Genomic DNA, 16,737 nt, shown 5'->3' on the forward strand with positions numbered 1-16,737 from the left:
AGAACATCGTACTGAGCCTTATTTAAAGTTGGAAGACCTATTTAGGACATTTATACCTAGAAAACAGCCCGAGGACTTTTTGCTCTGCTCTTCTATAGCTGAAAGACATATTTCACAACTTATTCAGATGAAAGGCCGTTTACAAATCTATTAGTTTATCTGCAGCTCAAAGCATTGCTTCAGTTATTCTATAGCCAGAAAACCAGTTTTATATCCTCTATTACAAGAAGCCTATTGCCTCGATCAGGCCTCGAAATGCCTCTCTCCATAATTTTCCATAAATGAAAATTCTCCTTCAGGTCTTCTATACCAGGAAATCTCGATTGGGTCTTCCATTGTAGAAATATGTCTTTGGAGTCTTCTACATATAAAAAGCCTTCAGATCTCTCACAGCCCACTTCACAGAAGACCACTTCCATGTAATCCAAAGGCAGAAAACCTTTTCGGGGATATCTATAACTAGAAGACCCCAAAGTGCTTTGGTACAACAGCTATCCAGGCCTACTACGTCGTCACCAACACATAAAAGACTTATATAATGCGTTCTATAACCAAAGACCTCCTCCAAGACAGAAGACCTTCACCAGCTTAGCGAATGAAGGAAGACCAATTTTAAAATGCCTATTTCGGGTCTTCTGTGTGTAGAAGACCTCTTTCAGACCTTTTATGACTAATTCTACTGATGTAGTACAATTTTCAGGATTTCTTTGAAGATTACCCGTTTACTGGTCTTCTATGGATAAAGGACCTTTCGCAGATCTTCTTCTTTACAATTTTTTTCAGATCTTTACCAATTTTTATACCCTCCACCATAGTATGGATTGATAAAATTTTACTCAAATGTATGTTATATCTGCAGGACTTTTGGTCTTGAAAATAGGCCGTTTTGGTATAGCCCCCATACAACGGTGCCTCTCGATATTCGGTATTTTGATGATTTTAGCGAATTTATTCACCGAAATTGTTTCAAATTTGGTATTTGAGGTTCGTAATGGATACTACGTAATGGATACTAAAACAGAAAATTGTCTGTGCAGGTTCACGTCTTCGTAGAGCCCATATATAACGGTACCTCCCGATATTCGGTATTTTGATGATTGTAGTGACATTTTTCACCGGAATCGTTTAAAATTTGGTATTTGAATTACGTAATGGATAATACAGCCTACGGCAGAAAATTGTCTGTGCAGGTCCACGTCTTCGTATAGACCCATATATCGGTACCTCCCGATATTCGGTATTTTGATGATTTTAGCGACGTTTTCAATCGGAATTGTTTCAAATTTGATATTTGAAGTTCGTAATGGATACTACAGCCTACGACAGAAAATTGTCTGTGCAGGTCCACGTCTTCGTATAGCCCCATATAACGGTAACACCATTGGGTTTTTTGATAATTTTAGCGAATTTATTCAGCGAAATTGTTTCAAATTTGGTATTTGAGGTTCGTCACGGATACTACAGCCTAAGACAGAAAATTGTCTGTACTGGTCCACGTCTTCGTAGAGCCCCTATATAATGGTACCTCCCGATATTAGGTATGTTAATGATTTTAGCGACGTTTTTTCATCGGAGTTGTTTCAAATTTGGTATTTGAAGTTCGTAATGGATACTACAGCCTATGACAGAAAACTGTCTGTGCAGGTCCACGTCTTCGTATAGCCCCCATAAAACGGTACCTCCCGATGATTTTATCTACATTATTACCAATTTTTTTTATTAAGTTTCACATTTGAATATTGTAATGGCTTATGACAAATGTTACCTAGCAGGTCCATGTCGTCATATAGGCCCTAATAAAACAGCTACATTCGGTGTTTTAGAGATTTTAACAGAATTTTTAAAGGTTTTAATTGTTTTTGAGAATTGCCAAATTCGTTCCAAATGGTGGAGAGTATTCCGGCCCGGCCGAACTTACAGCTTTTTTACTTGTTTTTTTTTTTTCCTTTTTTTTTGTGGATTGAACATTGTTTACAAATCTTCTATGGTGGAAGTCATCCTCTATGGGCGTGGCCCGCTCAATGAATGAATCAGCGATCTCTTGCAGGACTTCTGTCAGGTCTCTTCTTTTTTTTTTTTTTTTTTTTTTTTTTTTTTTTTTTTTGATTATAGAATAATTTATTTTTAATATCTTTTTGTCCATGGACACAAGATCTTATATCGCTCTTCTATAGAAAGGAAACCATCTACAGGCCTTCAATGACCTCTAATGTAAATTGTCGAATAGTTTGCAAATATGGTTGTTAATTGTTAATTGTGTTTTTTTTTTTTTTTTTTTTTTTTGTATCCAATATTTATTTATTCCGGCATTAAAATATTCCCCGATGATTTATTCGATGGTATTGGTCTCATATTTTTCCCCGACCAAATCGAAAGATGTTTGTTTATGACCGAATGCGTGTGAATTGCTCACAAAAAGGGAAGTGCCAAATTTCCGGCTGTTAATTAAACAATTGAACTCAAGAGAAGAGATGTCCGTCCAAAAAAAATGCCAAATAAAACAACAAAAAAGTGTTAACAACAATTAACCGATCGATATAAAATAAATGTATATGGCTATGGCTGTGTGATCTTACGATTTTATGGTAGCACCAAGGAAAAAAGAATGAAAAAAGACCTACTGTTTTATCGCAAATTTCAATTGAAAATTGTTCGGTTCAATTATCGAATGTCCAGAGAGAGAAAGATATGGGGAAATTTTGTTGGTCATAATACCGTTCCAATATTTGTTGTTCTTTTCGGGGCATTGCAAACAGGCTTTTTGGCTAAAAGTAAACAACAACATCGAACTGGCAGAATTGTGGCATGGCAATAAAAAGGCTTTTACGCGGAACGCAAAAAACACTTGACTTGGATGGCCGAGTCCAGATCCGAGACGATTCGATTCGAGTCAAATTGAATGGAAAGGCAATGCTGAAATGTAGCTGGTGTTTTTTTTTCTGATGCCAGTCTGAAAATTGTTGGTAGTGCGATTTGATTGATGGCATCAGTCTTGCGAATTTATTTATGTCCATGTGTGTGCGTTGTGTTTTCTTTACGCGATTTGTTGTTGTTTTTGTTTCGATTTTTTGGGTGCGAATTTCAAGTGAAAATTGCTTTGTTATGAATGAACTAGAAACACAGTTTTTCATCTTTCCCCCTTGGTTCCTTCTCTTCCTAGGAATTTCATGAAACGAAAACACACCTTTCCATTTGATTGACTCAATGGAAAAGGTGTTAACATTTATCGATTTTTAATTGCCGCCAATAAACAACACGGACGAGGCATAAAAACAAGCGGAAGTCATAGATTTTTTTCTCTGGGGTTCTAAAAAATTTTTAAAACGATCCGAAAAACACGTTAGCTAACCATTTCCTATCAAATGAAATGGCTGCTGAAAAATGGAGCGATTGAAATTCGGTGGAATGAACCATGCTGTTGACACGTGTATTAGCCAATATCTCATCAAATAATATTGAAATATAAAGATATGTCTAATTTTTAATTAGCACTTCCTGTCAATGTCTCCATCGTGAAAAGCTATTTTATAAATAAAAGGAATGAAAGAGTTCATCAAACTATAGAGGAGCTTAAAATTCATTGGACTTTGGAGGGCTTTCCAAAAAAAAAAACTGAAAACCATTTTTGTTGAAAAAAAGTCCTGAAAAAGGATTTCAATTTAAAGAAAAGATCGTCTCTCAATGGCGGGAATGGAAATTGTTTTTATTTCCTCCATAGGGCAACGCTCTCTTTTAAGACATCTAATGTGTGTTTTCCTTCAAAAGAAAACTCCTTGCAGGACTATAAATTTTGGGAACCGGAAGAAGAATTTACATATTATTCAATTTTTTCCTTTTTCGAAAAGAATAATAGGAAAGTATTTACTTTTCACAACAAAAAGTCTTCAAACTTTTTCAATTTGAAGATTACCGAGGAGGATATAAGTAAAAGCATTGCACAATGGACACAAATCACAGTTTTCGTTAACAAACTATTTCAACGTCTCCAAGAAACCAATAGTAACCGCAATATCAAATTTCAGGATTCCAGCTCTATCACTTCACCCAATATCAAATTTAGTACAATTTAGTACTTTTCGTACAATTAAAGTACGCATTTTCAAAACAATCTCCATATTCCAACCTCAGATATCAACTTTCACGATTTCAGCTCTGTAATTTCTCCATTACCAAATTTAGTACCATTTAGTACAATTATAGCACACATATTCGCAAGCAGCTCCTTCTCTCAAACACGGACGCCAACAGTGACATCCATGCCATATTTAAGGGTTTAAGGGTTATATATTATTTGCAAAACTACCACCAGATCTCAATTCCAGATACCAACGGAGACCTAAATATCAAATTTCAGGATTCCAGCTTTATCCCTTTACCAAATACAAAATTTGGACCACATAGTATTTTTCGAACAAGTATAGTACACATTTCCAAAACTCCCTCTATATCTTAACCACATACACTAACAGTGACACCCATACTACATTTCAGGATTTCAGCTCTATTTCTTCACCCAAATTTAAGATTTCAAACACAATCTTTTTAACTAATAAAAAAATTTTATCAGTTTTAGTACTATTTAGTACTTTTCCTGCACATGCAGTATATATATTTCTAAAACTACCTCTTCATCACAAACCTACCACCAACAGGGACCATAGTGCAAAATTTCTAAATTCCAGCTTTATCAGTTCACCCTAAACCAAACTTTTCTAAATTTAGTACTATTTAGTACAGATCGCAAACTTAGTACACATTTTCCAAACGACCTTCATATTTCTTAGGTCTATTTTAATAATTCCAATGATACCAAATGTCTCCAAATGGTACCATTATAGAAGTTTTGTAACATTCTAGAACTTATCGTAACCTAAAAGTTCGAATTCTCAAAAAGCTTTTGGTAAATCTAACCTGCACTCCATTCCGCGACTCTCATTCCCAATTCTAGCTCATTCTGTTTTGTCCAATACAAAGTACTCAATTTTTAATACTTTTCGTACGAATTCTAAAATCCCAGCCTTATTGTGCAAAATTTCGAGATTCCGGCTTCAGACGTTCCGAGGTTATCCAGCTGTAGAAAATGCGAGGGTGATCTTCTGATAATCGAGCAGCTTAAAGGGGTCTGCTGGCTTGTAGTCCTCTACGTATAAACGACTTTAAAAATTTCTTCTAGCTAGAAATAAAACCTTAAAGGGAGCTTAGTACTTAGGAAGCCTGGAAAGGTTTTTCTGGCTATAAATGAACTGAAAGAGCTCCCTAAGAAAGGTCTTCGAGATATAAAATTCCCAAAATAAATTTTCTTGCAATAGAAAATCTGAGGGATATCTGCTGGCTTCTGGAAATTTTTAAAAAATCTTAAAGCTGCAGAAGGCCTGATAGAGGTTTTCTAGTTATGGAGAAAATGAAATAGGCCCTCTGGCAATAGGTCTATATTTTATGGCTATTCTATAGCCATTTGAGCTCTTTCAACTCAAAGCCAAGATATCTACTGGCTTCTGGAAAATTTTAAAAGGTCTTGATGCTGCAAAAGGCCTCATAGAGGTCTTCTAGTTATAGAGAAACTGAAATAGAACCTCCGTAATAAGAGACTACTTTGAAGTCTTCTAGCTATAGCAAACCTGGGAAAGGTATTCCAGCTATAGCAAAATATATGTTTGTAATAGAGGAGCTGAATTAGGTCTTCTGGCTATATAAGCCCTGAAAGACGCTTTCGAGTTGCAGAAGGTTTGAAAGAGGTTCTCTGAAAATATATGGTCAGCTTGTGGACTTCTAGCTACGAAAGACTTGTATGAAATATCCAAAGATATACTCTTTAGATGGTCTGAAAGAGACCTTCTCTCCATAAAAGACCTAAGGGGATAAATATCTATAGAATACTTGAAGGAAATTTTCTCTCTAAAGAGTATTCGAAAATACTTTCTCTCTCTCTCTTCTCAAAAGTTTTCGCTCTACAGGGGTGTCAAAAATGTATTATATCTACAAAAAACTGGAACGGATACTTTTAATTGTAAAATACCACAAGAAAGCCTTCATATCATTAAGGTACTGGCAAAGGTCGGCTATCATAGAATAGAACAAATGAAAACGATTTTTAAGATATATTTTCTCTGCCGAAAATTTATAAGAGGTCCTGAGGACCTGGAAGAAGCCTTTTTATTTAGGAAGACCTAAAATAGAAATTTTAGTTGTTTTGAAAGAAGGTATTTTTTTCTATAGAGGACAACGTCTAAAAATGAAGGACTTCTATGAGGCATTTTAGTTATGGGGAACATAAAACAGGTCAACCAGTTACGGAACACCTCCCTGTTAGAAATATCTGAAAGAGAACTTCCCCTTTAGAAGACCTGAAGGTGGTATTCTAAAGAAAAATACATTTAAAACTGGACTTCCAGCTATAGAAAATATTTTGGCTTTAGAAGAATGTTTCCAGGTATTCTGAAGACCTAAATCAGGACTCTATTTAATCCCTTCTTACTGAAAGAGGTTCCCTCCTCATTGACGAGAAGATCCTCTTGCCATAAAGGACCGGAAAGTCTTGAAAAAAAATGATGCAGAAGACCTTAAAAAGGTCATCAACTTAGAGGTGTTTTAGTTTAGAAAGAGCTAAAGAGGTATTTGTGCTATAGAAGATCTGGAAAAAGAATTTTTATGTAGAAGACTCCATTAGATACTACTGTTGTAAAAGACCTGAAGGATGTATCCTTGTTATAGAATGCCGCAAAAAAAATTTCCAGCTTTCGAATGTCAGATTCGAATCTCCTGGCTGTAGAAGATCCAAATTAGGTCTGCTAGCTTTCGAAAACATAAAAAATCACTTCTAGTTGAAGTTGCCCTAATTTGTTATCCCTAAGAGATCTTAAGCGAATGTTTAAACTATAGAAAGCTTGAGTGAGATTTTAAGCTACCGAAGGCCTCAAAAAGTATATATGTCATTAAAGACCTGATAGAGAACTTTTGGTCATGCCTCTAACTCCTTTTGTATGCAGGGAAGACTTTAATTATATTTTCTAGGTAATGCAGATAATAAAGTGGTCTACTGCCTTAAAAGTTCTGGTAGAAGACTTCTGACTAGAGGAGACCTACAAATGCCTTTTTCTTAAAGAGTACCTGACATAAAACGTCCAGTCTTAAGAGGATCATTTTTCGATATTATATTTCAAAAAGTACCTGAGAGAGAAGACGATTGCCGAAAAAGGAGACTCGACGCCGGTACTATAAATGGCAGCAAGCTACCAACATTCTAAAAGAAATTTAAAGCAGACCTTCTGACTAGCTTCTAGACTAATGAAGAAAAAAAATTCCAGCCAGTATACAGTCTTTCGAAGCTTTGAAAGAAGCTTTTTGGCTATAGAACCACAATGGACGATTCAATTGGCATACATGAACAAGAACTTCTTGTAGCTGATCCAAATGATTTTTGGACTATTAGATTTAGATTTTCTATTAAAAAAACAAAAGTAGTTCAGCGCCTATGGTTTTCCCGCTTTATCGTACATAGACCCAAATTTCTACTCACCCCAGAATTTAAACAAAACCTCTTCCGTTCCCTTTTCAAATATTTTCAAAGATTCCTACAAATTTCTACAAAAAATAATCCAAATCACAGTCCATGAAAATAGGTCAACTAAGAATTTACTTTGTTCCAAAGGCAGGCAGGCAGGGAAGCAAACCATGACCACAAAACAAAATTTTTGTATATTTGGCTAATAAGTGTAGAATGTATTGCGTGTGTGTATCCATGTCAGCCTTTGCTTGTGTGTGTCGGATAATTGCATTTATTATTATTTTTTGGTATCTTTGCACATAAATTGAGTTCAAGTAGTTTATAAAAACTAAATTTAAACCAATAACAACAATAAACAATGGAATATAAATATTTTTTCGTGAAAATACACGAAATTATGGTTGGGAAGATAGCTCGTCGAACGCTGGCTAGATGGCTGGCAAGCGAAAACCAAAAAAAGAAAACAAATAAAATATATATGATTTCGAAATATTGAATTTAATGTTTTTGTTTCAAAATTTTTTATTAAACAAACACACATGGAGAACTATGAGCACGAAATTTGGAAGAGGAGGGAGATGTAGTGGTACCGTAAAGTGGGTCGTGGAAAATTCGGTTCAGATAGTACTAAAGGGGAATTTTTCGAGGACCATAATAATCACAATAGGAGCCCATCGGAGGTGCCCCTTATCGTGAGTTTAAATGAATATTTCGCCAATGAGGACGACCTGAAAGTCGTCTATGGAGACGACCTGAAAGTCGTCTATGGAGACGATCTGAAAGTCGTCTATGGAGACGATCTGAAAGTCGTCTATGGAGACGATCTAAAAGTCGTCTTTGGAGACGACCTGAAAGTCGTCTATGGGAACGACATGAAAGTCGTCTATGGAAACGACCTGAAAGTCGTCGTCTATGAAGACGACCTGAAAGTCGTCTTTGGAGACGACCTGAAAGTCGTCTTTGGATACGACCTAAAAGTCGTCTATAGAGACGACCTGAAAGTCGTCTAAGGAGACGACCTGAAAGTCGTCTATAGAGACGACCTGAAAGTCGTCTTCTATAGAGACGACCTTAAAGTCGTCGTATATAGAGACGACCTTAAAGTCGTCTGTAGAGAAGACCTGAAACGACCTTAAAGTCGTGGTCTATAGAGACGACCTTAAAGTCGTCGTCTATAGAGACGACCTTAAAGTCGTCGTCTATAGAGACGACCTTAAAGTCGTCGTCTATAGAGACGACCTTAAAGACATCGTCGTCTATAGAGACGACCTTAAAGACATCATCGTCTATAGAGACGACCTTAAAGACATCGTCGTTTATAGAGACGACCTTAAAGATATCGTCGTCTATAGAGACGACCTTAAAGTCGTCGTCTATAGAGACGACCTGAAAGTCGTCTATGAAGACGACCTGAAAGTCGTCTATAGAAACGACCTTAAAGACATCGTCGTCTATAGAGACGGCCTTAAAGACATCGTCGTCTATAGAGACGACCTTAAAGACGTCGTCGTTTATAGAGACGACCTTAAAGACGTCTCCTATAGAGAAGACCTTAAAGTCGTCGTCTATAGAGAGACGACCTTAAAGTCGTCGTCTATAGAGAGACGACCTTAAAGTCGTCGTCTATAGAGAGACGACCTTAAAGTCGTCGTCTATAGAGAGACGACCTTAAAGTCGTCGTCTATAGAGAGACGACCTTAAAGTCGTCGTCTATAGAGAGACGACCTTAAAGTCGTCGTCTATAGAGAGACGACCTTAAAGTCGTCGTCTATAGAGAGACGACCTTAAAGTCGTCGTCTATAGAGACGACCTTAAAGTCGTTGTCTATAGAGACGACCATAAAGTCGTTGTCTGTAGAGACGACCTTAAAGTCGTCGTCTATAGAGACGACCTTAAAGACATCGTCGAATATAGAGACGACCTTAAAGACATCGTCGTCTATAGAGACGACCTTAGAGACATCGTCGTCTATAGAGACGACCTTAAAGTCGTCGTCTATAGAGACGACGTTAAAGTCGTCGTCTATAGAGAGACGACCTTAAAGTCGTCGTCTATAGAGAGACGACCTTAAAGTCGTCGTCTATAGAGAGACGACCTTAAAGTCGTCGTCTATAGAGACGACCTTAAAGTCGTTGTCTATAGGGACGACCATAAAGTCGTTGTCTGTAGAGACGACCTTAAAGTCGTCGTCTATAGAGACGACCTTAAAGACATCGTCGAATATAGAGACGACCTTAAAGACATCGTCGTCTATAGAGACGACCTTAAAGTCGTCGTCTATAGAGACGACCTTAAAGTCGTCGTCTATAGAGACGACCTTAAAGTCGTCGTCTATAGAGAGACGACCTTAAAGTCGTCGTCTATAGAGAGACGACCTTAAAGTCGTCGTCTATAGAGAGACGACCTTAAAGTCGTCGTCTATAGAGAGACGACCTTAAAGTCGTCGTCTATAGAGAGACGACCTTAAAGTCGTCGTCTATAGAGAGACGACCTTAAAGTCGTCGTCTATAGAGACGACCTTAAAGTCGTCGTCTATAGAGACGACCTTAAAGTCGTCGTCTATAAAGAGACGACCTTAAAGTCGTCGTCTATAGAGAGACGACCTTAAAGTCGTCGTCTATAGAGAGACGACCTTAAAGTCGTCGTCTATAGAGAGACGACCTTAAAGTCGTCGTCTATAGAGAGACGACCTTAAAGTCGTCGTCTATAGAGAGACGACCTTAAAGTCGTCGTCTATAGAGACGACCTTAAAGTCGTTGTCTATAGGGACGACCATAAAGTCGTTGTCTGTAGAGACGACCTTAAAGTCGTCGTCTACAGAGACGACCTTAAAGACATCGTCGAATATAGAGACGACCTTAAAGACATCGTCGTCTATAGAGACGACCTTAGAGACATCGTCGTCTATAGAGACGACCTTAAAGTCGTCGTCTATAGAGAGACGACCTTAAAGTCGTCGTCTATAGAGAGACGACCTTAAAGTCGTCGTCTATAGAGAGACGACCTTAAAGTCGTCGTCTATAGAGAGACGACCTTAAAGTCGTCGTCTATAGAGACGACCTTAAAGTCGTCGTCTATAGAGACGACCTTAAAGTCGTCGTCTATAGAGAGACGACCTTAAAGTCGTCGTCTATAGAGAGACGACCTTAAAGTCGTCGTCTATAGAGAGACGACCTTAAAGTCATCGTCTATAGAGAGACGACCTTAAAGTCGTCGTCTATAGAGACGACCTTAAAGTCGTTGTCTATAGAGACGACCATAAAGTCGTTGTCTGTAGAGACGACCTTAAAGTCGTCGTCTATAGAGACGACCTTAAAGACATCGTCGAATATAGAGACGACCTTAAAGACATCGTCGTCTATAGAGACGACCTTAAAGACGTCGTCGTCTATAGAGACGACCTTAGAGACATCGTCGTCTATAGAGACGACCTTAAAGACATCGTCGTCTAAAGAGACGATCTTAAAGACATCGTCGTCTATAGAGACGACCTTAAAGACATCGTCGTCTATAGAGACGACCTTAAAGACATCGTCGTCTATAGAGACGACCTTAAAGACATCGTCGTCTACAGAGACGACCTTAAAGACATCGTCGTCTTTAGAGACGACCTTAAAGACATCGTCGTCTATAGAGACGACCTTAAAGACATCGTCGTCTATAGAGAGACGACTTTAAAGTCGTCTATGGAGACGACCTAAAAATCGTCTATGGAGACGATCTGAAAGTCGTCAATGGAGACGACCTGAAAGTCGTCTATGGAGACGACCTGAAAGTCGTCTTTGGAGACGACCTGAAAGTCGTCTTTGGAGACGACCTGAAAGTCGTCTTTGGAGACGAACTGAAAGTCGTCTATGGAAACGACCTGAAAGTCGTCTATGGAGAAGACCTGAAAGTCGTCTATGGAGACGACCTGAAAGTCGTCTTTGGACCCACCTTAATATACTTCACCCATACACATACAAATATTTCCTCACCTATACGAACATCTATTTTTTTCCTTTTGGCATACATTTACAACTACACCCAAACCTCCGCCGTGGAAAACAAAAATGAAAACAAATAAAGCAAATAAATTTCCACAGTCGAGCGCAAATGTCGATCGATTCGAGTAATGGCTGTGAACAACAACAACAACAAAAAAGTCGTAAATTTTCCGAAATCAATAAAAATCGAAATTTGTTGCCGAACAAGCTGGTGGTACATATGTATCGATTGGCTATGGACCTGAAATTTAAGGCAGGCATATATTTATTGCTACATATGTATGTACATACATATCCGGCGATACAATGTATGGCACATGAGTAACGTACGATTTGAATATTTATCTGCTGCCGCCAATTCTTCTGCACATCAGTATGGAAGAAAATCATTTGCGAAAAGTCAATAATTTTTCTCCTAGCCATATATTTTCCATATAGCTTGATGTTGTTTCCGAAGACAATGCCGGTGTTATTAAATTAATTTTCAATTAAAAACAATAACAACAACAACAACAATAACTATATCAAAACACAAAGCCACCACTGAATGCCATGAATTTTGCATTTTATTTCGATTGTGGGGAAAAAAGAAAAGAAAGAAAACTCAAAATGACTATGCCTCTCGTCCAGAGATGAATAAACCATTCAGAGGTTATTCTGAAGGATAGCAGTGGCATTCCTTTGCAAAGAAATAGGCTTGTTGCATTTCAAGTGCCACGGAGAGCGAGATATGAGGAATGTGCCATGAATCATTTGCTGTTCAATTTTATTTAATTTTTTTTGTTTCGTTGAAAATAAAATTGGACATAATTATTTTTATAGATATCAGTCAGTGTGAATGATTTGGATAATTGAAATCGGAATAAATTATTGAAATAGGCGATGGAAAATCTTTCTTATAAGTAAAATACAAAGGAAAAGTGTGAGAAGAATTTAATATAAAATTGGATGTTTAAGGGGAAGGGAGGGGTCCATTTTTACAGCGAAAAGGTAAGGGGTATATAAAGTTTTTCAAATGGAGTTTTTGGAATGGTTGGTATTGGAAATGGAATATATCGATCCACCTTCAGGTATAGCCTCCATATAACGATAGCTGATGATTTTCGGTCTTACGGAGGTTTCTGCTCCAATTTTTAACCAAATCGTCTATAAATTAACATTTCGGGGGTTTGTGGGTAAATTGACTTTCCTCAAATAAATATTCATTTGAAAGAACTACAAAATTTGGGTTGGTAATGAACTTTGAGCATTAGCAACATTTTGATTGCCTCCTCCCATACCAAATACCCTAAATTTTCTAGCTCTGATCTACTTTGAAAACAATTCTTCACGATGTACAATTTTATAGAAATATGTTCGTTCTCAAAAGTATTGCTGAAATGTCCTCATTAATAGGTCAATATAACCAATTTTTTGGGAATAATTGTTAATCATAGTTGTTATCTTTAGGGGGGATGTACGAGTAGGAGTGAGCCGATAAATCCCACATTCGCATCAGATCTTTGATTGAGAATAATATGTAGATATGCCACTTTAAAAAAGAAACTCTTACTTGTTTTGAGCTTTGTGAGAGATATAAGTATTGCAAACTGTGAAACTCTTTGGGAGATTTACCAGAAGGGGTACACCGATATCTAACATTTTTACGCAGTAACTTGCGTTAGTAAAAATATTAGGATATGTGAAATTTGAAGAGTAGTTCTTCAAAAACTTAACCCATTGTGCGGGAGGTATTGGAAAAAGTGGTCCGAAATGTCTGGTTTTGCTTTGATAAAAATATTGGGATGTCTGAAATTTGAAGACAATCGGACTATTATTTTGCCTTTTATAATTATTCTAAATTGTAAACCTTTGTGGGGAACGTACTTGACCGAGCAATGACAAAAATATTGGCATTTGGAAAATTTGCACATAATCGATTGATCCTTTCTCTTTCTATGAGGTAAATTATTTTCTTTGGAAATTTTGGCCTTTTATGGGGGGATGTACCGAAAGGAATGGACCTATGTTGCCCATTTCCGAACTCAATCTAAGTTTGATAATAATATCACGATGTACCAAGTTTGAATCAAATCGCATACTCCCTTCGAGAGTTATTGTGCACACCCGCCAGACAGACGCACGGACGGACGGATGGACAACCCAAGATCTACTCCAAATATCCTGAAACGAATTTGGTCCAAAGAGACTTACAATCTAAAACCGTTATCTCGATGAGGCACATCTTGGCCGTATACCCTCTGTAGCCATATGACTGGGGGTATAAAAAGTCTTCAGAAAATACCTTAAAGTTGATGATACAGATTTCCTGTTACAATAAGTGTTACTTGATTCGAAAAATGAAAAAAAAAAAACAAGTTAAAAAGCAGTAAATTCGGCCGGGCCGAACTTTTAATACCCGCCACCATTTGTAACGAATTTGGAAATTTTTAAGAAATAAAATCCTTAAAAAATTCTGTTAAAATTTATAAATACCGAATATAGCCGTTATATTGGGGTCTATACGACGTGGACATACATAGGCATTGTTTGTCATAAGCCATTACCATATTCAAATTCGAAACTTGAAATAAACGGTTAATAATGTAGCTCAAATCATCAAAATATCGTATATAAGGAGGTGCCGTTAAATTGGAGCTGTGCGAAGACCTGGACCAGCATAGACAATTTTCTGTCACAGGATGTAGCATCTATTACGAACTTCAAATACCACATCTCAAACAACTTCGGTGGGTATTGTACCTAAAATCGTCAAAATACCGAATATAGGGAGGTACTGATATATGGGGCCTATACCAAGACCTGGACCCGCACAGACAATTTTCTGTCAGAGACTGTAGTTCCCATAACGAACTTCAAATACCAATTTTGAAACAATTCCGGTGAATAATGTCGGTAAAATCATTAAAATACCGAATATAGTGAGGTACCGTTATATGGTGGCTATATGAAGACGTGAACCTGCACAGACAATTTTCCGTCTTAGAGTGTAGTATCCATTTTGAACTTCAAATACCAAATTTGAAACAATTCCCGTGAATAATGTCGCTAAAATCATCAAAATATCGAATATAGAGAGGTACCGTTATATGGGGGCTATATGAAAACGTGGACCTACATGGCCCATTTACGAACTTAACCTGCCTACTGGAAAAATAAACATGTGTGCAAAATTTTAGCCATCTATCTCAATTCATTCGAAAGATAGCGTGATTACAACAGACAGACAGACAGACGGACAGACAGACGGACATCGCTAAATCGACTTAGAATTTTACGCTGATCAAGAATATATATACTTTGTTGGGTCTGATATGAGTATTTCGAGGAGTTACAAACGGAATGACAAAGTTAATATACCCTCCATAGTATGGTGGAGGGTATAAAAAATTATTTTAAAAAATGTGACTAACATCACCAATATTACCAAAATTCAAAGGTACCGCTATAAGGATGATTTAAGAAACCATATGTAGTTTCCAGCCGCCTTCTGCAACAGAAGACAGAACCTATTACAGACACTACAAACTTAATTTTAAACGATTCCCCTGAGAAATGTGGCTGAAATCCTCAGAATACCGAATAAATGGAGGTCCCAAAATACAGCGGCTATAGGAAAACGAAAACCTATGTGTGTAGAGAATGATCTGTCAAGGAGGTAGAACCTCCTCCCTTAGTAACGAATTTTAATTTTTTCGTTAGAAAATGTGACTTAAACTAACTGAAATTGTGGAATGTGACTTAAATCATCAAAATACTGAATATAAAGGGGTACAGTTATATGGCAGTGATACGTGATACAAACTAATCCTGCCTGCTAGCAAATTACAAATATGTGCAAAATGTTTGCATCCTAACCCAATAAGGACATACGGAAATGGTTTCGGAAATGTGTACTACAATTAGACGAATAGTACTACATTTGGTATTGGATGAAGGGACAGAGATAAAATTCTGAAATTTTATATTTAGATTTTGAGTTTATAACATGTGTCTTCTTTGCACATATGACAATATTTTTATTAACGCAAGGTGTGGTGTGAAGGTGGAATAAATCAGTCCAGACCTTTTGGTACGCATGTTTCAAATTTGGTATTTGAAGTTCGTAATGGATACTCAGGATGCGAGAGAAAATTGTCCGTGTAGATCCATGCCTTCGTATAGCCCCCATATAAGGGCACCTTCCGATATTCGGCATTTTGATGATTTTACCGACATTATTCACCGGAATTGTTTAGAATTTTGTATTTGAAGTTCGTAAAGGTTCACGCCTTCGTATAGCCCCCATATAACGGTATTTTGATGATTTTAGCGACATTAATAACCGATTTTTTTTTCAAATTTCGTATTTGAAGTTCGTAATGGATACTACAGCCTTTAACAGAATATTGTCTGGGCAGGTTCACGTTAGGGTAAGCCCCCATATAATTGTTTCGAATTTGAATATTGTAGATACCTATGTATGTCTAAGCCGTCGTATAGACATTCAGTATTTTTAAAATTTTAACCGAATTTTATTGGATTTTTTTTTTTTGGAAAATTGCCAATTCGTTTCATATTCAAAGCTAGACCCAGGCCGAACTTACAGTTTTTTTTACTTATTTTCAACTTGAAACTTGCTTGCGGACAGGAGTGCTCAAAGAGTAAGAGATTTATACGAAGTTTACTCACAAATTTACATGAGTGAGCTCACGAGTTACTTCTGCTTAAAAATAAGAGTGGGTGTCAAAATATTTGAAAAAGAGTAAGAATTTACTCTAAGAGTAAAATCGAGTGGAAAATGTTTATTTTGCTGATTTGTGTCTTCGTGTGTCGTAGCAAAACATTTTTGATATTGACGTTAGAGATACTCCCTACAGAGAACAAAGTTGATTGAGAAAATTCGCATAATTTCAACGGAACAAACACTAAAAGAGAACTCAGCAAGAGTAAAATCTACTCGCTTTCGAACGTAATTTACTCTCTCTCTATCTCGAAACCGAGTGAAGCATACTAGCTCTGATTTGAGTGGCATATAACTCTATTTTCATCCGTCACTTGATTAAAAGCGAGAATACTCGATTTATTTTTTTACTCTTAAGAGTGCTCTCACTCGATTTTGAGCGAATTTGACTCTCTATCCGAATTCGGGCGAGTTTTACTCTCAGCTCGAATTTGAGCGAGTATTTCGGAGCCGTATTCTATTGATCCTCAATGAATGATTTTGACAAGAAAGTTGAGATAGTTGACCTTCTCTTCATAATTATC

General features: G+C 37.1%; 1 protein-coding gene across 1 annotated transcript in view; it reads right to left on the reverse strand.

Annotated features, from left to right (window-relative positions):
* The window catches only part of LOC101893211 (rho guanine nucleotide exchange factor 17), a 114,818-nt gene that overhangs the window by 84,212 nt on the left and 13,869 nt on the right, over positions 1 to 16,737 (reverse strand). The gene's annotated exons all lie outside the window — the stretch shown is intronic.

This window comes from Musca domestica, unplaced genomic scaffold (assembly GCF_030504385.1).
Source record: "Musca domestica strain aabys unplaced genomic scaffold, Musca_domestica.polishedcontigs.V.1.1 24, whole genome shotgun sequence".
Lineage (NCBI taxonomy): Eukaryota > Metazoa > Arthropoda > Insecta > Diptera > Muscidae > Musca > Musca domestica.